Raw genomic sequence first — 10,783 nt, forward strand, 5'->3', positions numbered from 1 at the left:
GAAAAGAATACAAGATTTTATCTATTGATCTATTGTTTTGTAACAGCCCACACTGTTTTTGTATTAATATTAATTTATTCATATAATTGGACAGCTGATGGTTTGTTTTCTCTCGCCTCCAGTGTTTGTGTTCTATCTCGCTTCCATATCTTAAACAGCAATTTTAAATATTTGGTTATTAACAGCAACTGTATAATTCATAATTATCCCACAATTATATGAATATTCATTGTATCTGTTGCAGGGTGCTGTGCTCCAATACTGTAAGCTGTAACCAAAACATAAAGCCTCAAAACCAGTCGTCTTAACTGCAAACATGTAATTCAATGCATGAAAATAGTATATGTTGAAGCAATACTATAGATGGAAATGTCATGCACTCGTAGGAGCACAGCAGGAGTTATGATTGGTTTGCATGACCTTTTCTCTCTGTAAATCACTAAGTTAAAACGACCAGAGGGAATCGTAAACACGCCCTGCCCTCCTCTGCCTTGAATCTTCCTGCAAAGTGCTATTGAACGCTGAGATACAGCACCATGACCTACACCAACATTTTTCCCTCATGATCGCACATCATGGGTGAACATGTCAAAACAGCTCAGAGACGACTCTCAACAACCAGGGCCCTCCCGTCACCCTCTAATCCAGCAATTAGAGACAAGGCCAGGGAGATGGAACAGATGTTCCATAAATGGGAATGGCAGAGGGAGTCCTGGCCGCCGATGGTATTCCTAATCTCTCCAAGGAGGACGACCAAGGAGAGAAAGGGAGCAGCCACCCTGCTGCAGCACACCCTGAGGTCAAACAGGACTCTTTTAATAACTTATGGGGCTTGTTTTAGGCAACACTGGTTACGAGATGGGTGGGGTTTGCTACTCGAGGGGGTCACGATGCTTCGAGTAAAGTGATCTGACAATCACCCAAATACCTTGGGGGGATGTGTACGTCAGTCTTTGTAATTTTCCGAAACCACACATTTGACAAGAACGACCACTTAACACCCTACACCGTAGCCTACAGTCTAGCCTGACATGCACCTCCCCAGAAATGTAACTGCACATCGCAGCGACGCAGACCACAATGACCTGTAGTTGCCCCAGTAAACACATCAACCTCTTCAGCTGTTGCAGTTCCTCTTGACTGGCCGACTGCTGCTCTTCTTGGTTTTTACTTCTCCTCCGAAGCCAGTCTTTGCTACCAGAGTGTGTCTTGGCTAGAGAGAGTGGACAGGCTGGATGTCCAAAGGGCGGGCTGCCCCTCCACGCTGGCTTTAGACATTGCTTTGGTTCTCCAGTCGCCCGCAGACTATATGGTTGAGTTTCAGTTTAACATAGCTTGAAAAAAACAAAACAAAGTTAGCCATTTATAGCATACAAGCCCTGATAACACACAGTTAGCGACGACCTGGTGAAGAAAGTGGAACATCTGGCAGCTAAAGACCCAGATATATTCCTCAGGTGGAGACCAAACCGGAGTTAAAAGGAGAGAAACAGACTCCCAGAAACAGCATTCAGACACAATCATGATTTCAGTGGGATGATAATGAGGATGTTGTTTTGGACTTTACTCTTCAGCTCTAATAAAGGTTTGTTTTGAGTTTTTCTGCCCTCTAGTGGTCATAAATCACTTCATCCATACCTGCTCCACCATTGATGACTATAGGTGTTGTAGGTGTCCATGGGCTGAAATCTTATGAATATGTAATATATGTAAATATTCAAATGTAAATGTCATATTTGCCTGTTGAATCCTCGTCCACCTGTTTTCCAAGAATAGTATTGTTGGATCCTGGTTTAAAACAGGAAACAGCCTGCACAGTACTGTTGCAGATGGTGTGAAACTGATTTTTACAGTCAGGGTTAGGTCCAAACGCTGATGTTTTGAAGATGTGTCCAGCAGTTACACAGTGTGCTGCCTTTGGCTGCAGCGTCAAACAGTTTTATGTGCTACTTGTGGTGTCCAGAAACACAAACGCTGTGAAATCAGTTGCGGTGGTAAACCGCTGTGAACACAAGGCAAGACGGGAACACTGCCTTGAAATATGATTATGCATTTATGTCCTTGTTATTCTGTTTTACTCGCTGGAAGTGACAGCTCAGCCCAAAATCAAAAATACAGCTTTTTCTCCTACCTGTCGTGCTTTTCATCCATCTAGAAAGTTTTTGTCTGAGCTGCTGAGTTTTGGAGATACCAGCTGTAGAGATGTCTGCCTTCTCTTTAATAAAGTGGAATTAGATGGGACTCGGCTTGTGAATCTCAAAGCACCAAGAAAATTTGAAAAACTCAACAGCAAAGTCGATTTCCAAGGATTCAACCGCCCACCTTATCATCCCGGAGAAGGAAGCGTGCATCTACTGGTGGAGGAGAGGCTCATGCTCAGGACATCCAACACTCATGGTGTCCTCCTCAGCTGAGCGTTAACGTTAGCTAGCTCAGTTAGTTCAGTTAGCTAGCCTTCCCTCCATTTTTGAGCTTTGGGCTGCATTTTAAGAGTAGCATTTTATTGTGACCCGCCCCAACGGACACCTGTCAGGTGGACAGATCATTTTGGCAAAGCAAAAAGTGCTCAGTGAGACGAATTTCAACAGATTTTTGCTTTAGATTTTAGAGAATTTAGTCTTTTGTGTGTGCACTTTTCTCTTATTTCTTTTCTTATTGTCCTCAGAAATACACAGCAGCTAAACTTAATTTATTTGCAGAACAGTACCCTGTGTTTTCCCAGTTTGTCTGCTTTGTTTTGAGTAATAGCAATGATTAAGAATAAAAACATTGGAAACCAATTGTTGCCTCTCTGACCGACACCTGAGAAGAAACCCTGCTGTCAGAGAGGCATCCACAACCTAAGCAGCAAACAAACCTATGTTGGTCCCTAAACCATCATCGGGTCTATTCCTGCAGCTCAGTGGGACCCGAGTTCTCCAAGGAGCGCTGAAAACCGGATTGTTTTACACGCACCTGTTCCTGGACGTCACTCGGCTACACGCCTGTCTCACAGGGAGCGCAGTTAATCGCTGATTTGGCACACTTACAGTGACAACATACCAAGGTCCAGTTTCAGGAACCCAACACACACATACACACACTCTCACGCGTATACACATTCTCACACACAAATAGATGCACAGTACTGACCGACACACATTAAAACACACACTTGGAGCTACTCACACACACACACAGTGTTACGACCACATTAGCACAATGGCGCTGTAACTAAAGACACCGAAACCTCCCGATGAGACAAACAGTCCGGCCGCTCAGCAGCCATCTTTGATTTTTCCCTCCGACTGTTGACTCACCAAAATAACTTCAAACTGTGCAGAACACACAAGGCTGCGCTTTTAAAAGCTGGAGCTTGCAATTATTTTCAGTTGTGTGCAGAAAAAAGGGTGATAGTTTGTGTATACTGGAACGCTTGACGCTTTGTGGCTTTCGACTGAATGGGAAACAATTAAAGTGCTTCTTGGCAGCACATGAAGCCAGACGGGGATAAAAATGGCTTTTCAGCTCGGGTGAGGCCTCTCAGCTCGGTTTGTCTGGAGTCATGAGAATCTTCAAGAAAAAACTCCTGGACTCCTGGGTCACTTGCAGCTTTGTGTTTTTCCTCTCCGGTTCATGAGCGCAGGATGCTCGTACCCACAGATAACTTTCTTTTCATTGGAAGGACAGTTAATTAATACTTGTCCTGCCCACTTTCCTGTTTTACTTTCTGAAATCTTTGTTGAATTTAGCTGTCAGAACTTTTTACAGTTCACTGACGAATGTTCCTGGCTAACTTATGTACCATTAGCATCTGTAATTGTGTGATTTCTTACAGGGTCTTTATGTCAGTACACAGCAATGGTACTTAAAGAAAGTACTGGCTCCCAGAGGGCCCCTCCAACCTCAGAGGCAAAGCTCATGTAACCGGCGGCCAGGGCCAGCAGGACGACTAGCAAGCTACTCTGCATGAATTTGTTGTATTATTACTACAGTAAAATCCAGGCTATCTCCATGAACCCACATCCTGAACAGAGTGGGTGGAGGTCTTTTGGTGGGCGACTGTCCGAACTTGTAGCCCAGTGTCCTGTGCTGTTGTTGCATTTGTCTGATAATTGGTAGCCAGACACAAAAGGAGCGTCGTAAAGGATAATTAACGCAAGTTTTAATTATGTTTGCATGTTCTTGAAGGGTACAATGTCATTTTGGAGGGAGGTGGCCTTAATTCAGCCATTAATTTAGTTTGTTTCTCATTTTTTATTTAAATATCTGGCATTTTTTACATTTTTAAAGGATAAAGAAATGCAGCAAGTTGATGAATCAGCCTCACTGTGTTTTGTCCTTTTCTACGAAGAGTTTTATAAAGTTTGCCGTCTGTGTCGTCATCACTTTTTCATAAATGCGTAGCTACACCTTCTCCAGCTCCTCCTGCTCCGGTAGGCCGGGTGAGAGGTGGTTTAAAGGTCGCACAGCAGCCTGAAGAGGCAGCGAGGGCTTGATGACCGACAGCCAATGGTTAGCAGAGAGAAGGGGAGTGGGGAGCAGGAATTGGGGGGAAGCAGAAAAAGTGGGACTGGGAAGGAGCGAGGAGGAGGAGGAGGAGGACGAGGAGGAGGAGGAGGGGGAGGAATGGAAAGCGTCCACCAGCGCAAACACCTCTGAAACAGAAACATCCATTTAGCAGCGAAAACAAGCCCCCCTCACAAGACCTCCGTGAATGGGCCACTTCAGCCGGCCGAGGAAGTTCCAACGAGGGGCAGGATGTTCCCCTCAGGACGCACTTGAGACGGGCTGAGGGCCAAAAGCCTGAATACATAGACCCCTCTCTCTCCCTCTGTCACTGTCCAGCTTTGCCCTCCCACCCGGGCCGAGTGGCTTCAGTACCCCCCTTCTCCAAAAAACACCCCGTTCTCCTCTGCCTGCCTGCCTGCCCGCTCCTTCCCCTCCTACCAGCCGGTTTACTGAGCCGCAGCCAGCGAGGCGGCGAGGGAGGGCGTGGAACTGTACTCAGCAAACAAAGACGGAGGGGCAAAGACTTTCCGTGATTAAAGAGCAGTTAAGATGCTATGAGAGGCTAATTTGTTCACTGTGTGACAGAATCAACAGGAACTGGGGGCAGAAATCTGTGCCGCCTGCATTTCCTGCTGCAATTTAAAGGAGAATACGGCTTTGATTTAGATTTATAGCTCGTTTACTGACGCCTGCGTTCAGTTTACTTTTCCTTCAGTGCATCCTTTATGCGTGTCTTTATGTAATTGGAGTTTCAATACTATCTCAAAAACAATCCTTAAAATGCTCACATGCACACAAGTAATCGGTTTAGATTAAGAAATCAGATTATAGTAAGAAATCTGATAATGTGTTTACATTCACTGCAATAACCAGTTTGCATGCAGACGGCCTGTAATGCTGCTTCTTTATTTAACGCAGGATGCAGGGACGTCAGCAAGCCTGGCTCCCTCCGAGTTTTACCTCCCAACACCTTGAGAGCTCACTAATTAACACGTTATATCTCGTTTATTTTGTCCGTTTCAAAAGGGTAAAAAATGACAAGTTGGAGGTTACGTATTACGCATTTCGTGGCAGAGAGAATTGAGTCTCTGCTTGTTGCCAGGTAGACTAGTGGTGACTTCATGACCCCGATCACAGACTTTATTTAAGATATAGATCAAATCAGCGTGACGTAACGCGAACAACAGAGGATGAATGCGTTCTAGAAAAATGTGAAATCGGCAAACTTGTTTATTTCTGTCGTCATTTTCAGCGGTAACTGTAAAGTTTAAAGTTGTAACGTTAAACACAGAGGTCCAAACTATCTGACGTTTCTGCCTAGCTTATTTTATGTGCTGTGTTTCTTTGCTAGCGTCTTTGTTAAAGATAAACTGCAGCCACATTTTCATTTTCCTGCTATTAAATGAACGCATTTAGATGAATGAGATGTACACACTTCCACACTCCCTTCTATGACCACCTTTTATTGAGGAGGACACCTGAAACAACAGTGTTTGTTAAAGACAGTGACATGCAGGTGAAAGCTCTGAAAGCATGTAAGTAAACCTTTGAGCGGAGGTTATTTTTAGCCATGCTCGTGTAGCGTTTGGTCTGTTTGAGTGACGGTTAGTCAGACACTTTGCTCCAGACCGAAATGTCTCAACAACTATTGGATGGATTGCCGTGAAATTTTGTCTGGACATTAATGGTCCCAAGAGGATGAACTGGGGGACTCGACTTCATGTCAAGTCTGAGTTGTAATCCGTCCAATCCTTTAGTCCACGTCCAGAGCTTGTTTGCGCTCAGTGTAACCGAGTTTGTGCCGAAAGGAAAACAAGCCCCTGATATCTGCGACTGCACCAACAAAGAGCTCAGACAAAACAAACCGAGACACTCTGCAAACAAAGTCGCTGACGTGTGTGTGTTCCTGCCGTGTTTTTTTGGTTTCATTTCATTTACATAAACATCTAAACTTTCTGATTTGTTCGCCATGAATCACAAAGTCTGTCTGGGTTTCTGTTTGACTTGTTTTGTAGCCACGGGACCCGTTTTTGTTTTTTTTCCTCCCCAAATATACGCTCTCGGTGACAGACACGGCGATGACAGCAGAACGCTATTATAACATGTTTATTGAAAACCTTTTTTGACAGCATAGTTTGTCAGGCACAGAGAGAGAGAGAGAGAGAGAGAGAGAGAGAGACATAGAGAGAGAGTTGTGAAATTGTGTTTTTTTTCTCCTCCCCAGTGGGAGATGTTTGCCCAGAGGGGATGTTGTGGTGGAATGTTACAGAGGATTCATCATGATCAAAACAGGTACATCGCAACAAACAAGCTATGAATTAAAAATAAAAAAAAAATCACATAATGCCAAATGGTTAGTTCCACCTTTCTATGTTAGAAACATGAGTACAGAGGGAGGAAAAATAAATTATGTGGGGGTTGAAAAAAACAAACGACAAACATGATTTTGTCTCTATTGTTGTAGAAAACCTGATGTGGAATGCAAAAACGTAACGGAAAAGAGAATAAACTGTATATGAAAGTCGTTTCCTCTCCTAATATTCAGTACAAAATAGCTCACACAGCTACATAAAACTCTACTCATGTACATCAGCAAAAAAAAAAAAAAGCAAACTATAAATTAATCTGGACTAACGTGGTCGGGGTTAGAGCTGCAGGAGGAAAATGGAAAAACAGAGGAGAAGCTGTGTGAAAAACTAAAACCATTCCAACCTGGGAAATAAAAAATGAAATAAAACAAAAAATGAGTGGGTTGTTTTTTTGATATGTCTGGAAGGAAAGGTGAGACAACAGGCCTCTCCTCCCAGCTTCATCTTCAATCCTGATTTTTTTTTTCTTTATGTCGAACATAAAAGAGAATAAATAAGTCAGTCAGAGTGGAGACGACAGGTGGTTAAAGGCCGATGTGTGACTGTACATACAGTAAGAGTCCCTCCCTGCTGAGGCCGCGGCTGTTTATCATTCATAGCAAAGAAAAACACACTGTGAGGAATTTGTTGTTTTTTTAACATCTGTCTGTTGAGCAACACACATCTGTCTCAGGCTTTTTCAAGGCCAATACTGATAGTTTTTTGCATCAGAGCTGATGATAAACTGCAGACACAAATACTGTTTCACATTATTATTCAGTGTTTGCCCAAAGATTTGATGGAAAAGCATTTTAAACTGATTATTTTGGGACACTGAAACTCAAGATTTATTATCTTTTGTATTGGTTTAAGCAGCGTCATAATTCAAAAGGAACATCATCATGAATACCACATTTTATCTGTGTTGTCAAATTAAATGTATTAATCTCCAGTTTTAGTGGGAATCCTGCGAATGCTAGGTAGCTTGGCTAATTAGCTTCCTCTCTCTGAGTGGGAGGTAGTTAGCCTTAAATGGACAGTTCACTAGTTGTATGGTAAAGCCAACGCTGTATGGGCTAAGCTAAGCAGAGTAAGCTAATTGATAGCTTGTCTGTTAGCGATGCTCGCCTCGAAGAAAACAGTTGCAACGTGAAAATGCCGTAGCATTAGCACAATTAAAAGCATGCCGAATTAGCTATTATTAGCTCCTGTTTGCAATGTACCCATGTATGTCCAAAAAAATATTTTGGTTTTTCTTTGATTCTGAAAAAACTTAAAATCGTGAGAAATCTAAGGCAAGTTCTGAATTGTATTTTTCTCTGATTTCTTAGGCGATTTATTTACATTCAAAAACATATGTTTATTAAGTCTTTGTGCTCAGATTTGACTTTGCTATGACTCAGAGATGGAGTCCTACTTCCATGCAAATTGCAGCAATGTGGCATTAAAAGTTTTTTAAGCATCTTAATTGTTTCCATGAGCTGTGTGCCACTTCACTTCTTGCTGACTGCGCTAATCAGCGGGACATTTCTTTAGTCCTATCACAGATATTGCTTCACTTTCGTTGCCATAAACAAGACAGATGTTAAAAACAACGCACACTCTGTAAAAGTGATTGAACAGACAGAGGCCGTCAGTATGAAACAGGCCAGGGAGGGCATCCGAATAAAATAAAATAAAGGATAAATTAAGCCAGGAGCAAAGCCTGATGGGGGCCATCAGTTTCTAGTAAAATGACTACTCTACATCATCATCATCATCATTTTCTGGCTCTTTAATGAAAAACAACACTGAAAAGCAGATAGCTATGAATAAAAATACTCTCACCATAGGGAAAGCTTTTACCCAGCATGGAAGAATAAATAAAACAAAACACCATCCGTTTCATTAGATCCATCCAACTCTACACAAGTGCCTTTTTGTCTGTCTTGTTCACTTGAAAAACAAAAAAAAAGTAATCTGGCTAATATGTACATAGCCTGCTTTTAGTGAGAACTGCTCTTATTTATTTTTATGTATTTTTTTTTGTTTTTTTTTTTGCAATTATACATTCAAAACATGATCATTCAATTTATCTCCTTTTTGTTGTTTCGCTAAATTATTCCAGGCACTTCATAGATTCGGGGCCAAAAAACTGCAAAAACTGCACTAAAAAACAGAAATAACAATAAGTGTGTGTAACCTTTCACTTTACAAAGACCTTGTTTCTGTGCTTAAACCGATGACAGTAAATAATTTGGTGCTGAAAAAACACAAAAATCTCCCAGTGTAGCAACACAATTAAATACAAATTATCACTCTTTTTAAGTACTTTAAATATTGTGGAGATTTCATTAAGTACTGACAGTCGTGTTGGGTAAATACATCACATTTCTCTACATAAACTCAGCTCACACACTGGAATAAGGCCATTGCACAGTAAAGTGTTACCACCGTTTTCCATTTAGCAGCGAGTGAATCGTGTTTCTGAACCCTTCAATGCCACTTGAACGTCTCTTTCCCTTTTTGTGACTTTGCTAAAAACAGACTCTGTAAACATTTCAACCCTTGCTTTTTTTATTTGGGGGGGGTCGGCTGGAGGGGACGACTGCGTGAAAGGAAAATGGAGATATCCGTTTTTGGCGATCTCCACGATCCTTCGCTGCACACGTGACCTCCCGCCCGCCTACATTCGACAGTGCAGTATTTGGTTCAGAGATCTGGTGAACTCGGTGAAATAGACTTTTAAGACTAATTTGGCACTTTTTTCTTTTTTAAGCTTGCAGAAGGATCCACCACAGACTTCAGAGTCTCCTTTAACAAACCGACATATATACTGTATATATATTGCTGCGTGATCCGTCGGTCTCACAGCATGCCTTCATTTCAGTATTAATACTATAGAGCAGCGATGAAATCTCAAACGACTGGGCAGGTTTTTTTTAGTAACACTCGAGCACAAAAGGACATTGGCAGCTTTACGTTTGTGCCTTCAAGCTGATGTGTCTGTACATGAGTGTCTTGCGCAAGGGCACTTCGACACCGCACGCAGCTTGTTAGCATCGACCCTGTGACCTTTATGTTACAATATAAGGGTTTGAAGCCTTCAGAGAGACCTTTAAAAAGACAAAATCCGCCTAGAAATGCTGTAACACTGTTCAGATAATCGTCATATACTTTGTGTTTCTGTTACTTTTCTATAATTTGAGCTAGAACTACACTAGCGCCATTGACGCTCAACAAATGTATGAAGAAACAGCCGGTCCTCGTCAGAAACAACCAGAGAGGTCGACTGAGAAGCAGGTTGTTACGATACGATATTTACGGTTATTGTTCGGTGGCGACCTCTAGTGGCAGCAGTAATTATTACAGCAGCAAAGGAGGAAGTCGGGTGAGAAAACTCAGGAGACCGCTGTTTGTCTTCAACTAAGGTTTGGTACGCCGGTCATGTTGTTTTGGGAACGGGAAGGAAATCCAGTGTTAAAGAGGAATATAAACGTATCCCACTGTTACTGGACTCAAAATCCCAAAATGCAATGCAGCTAAAATGCAGAACAATCTCAGGTAAAGCAATGCAATGTCAACTTTTCTGTTCTTGTTTGTTAATTTGCTCTTAAAAAACGCTTGTTTTGATGCATGTTTTCACATTTTTCTCAATGCCACAAGTTTACGCACGCTACCTGATAGCTTTCATTGCATTCTGGGAAATGTAGTATCACTGCTGTTGTGTCTGAAATGGCTCTTGTTGACAATTCTAAGTCAATTTATCATTAACATCTCCGCTGACAGTTGCCGTTTTGCATGAACACTAATTTGCAAATCTCAGGAGTAGAAGGGGAAGCACTGCATTGTGGGATTTGGGGTACAGTAGCACTATATTGGATGTATTTTACGCAAGCAAAATGTTTGAAAGCGAATATTCGATACAGGTAATTTGACATTAATCCATCCTGGAGTTTATTGAA

The sequence above is a fragment of the Pagrus major genome, chromosome 16 (genome assembly GCF_040436345.1).
Source record: "Pagrus major chromosome 16, Pma_NU_1.0".
Lineage (NCBI taxonomy): Eukaryota > Metazoa > Chordata > Actinopteri > Spariformes > Sparidae > Pagrus > Pagrus major.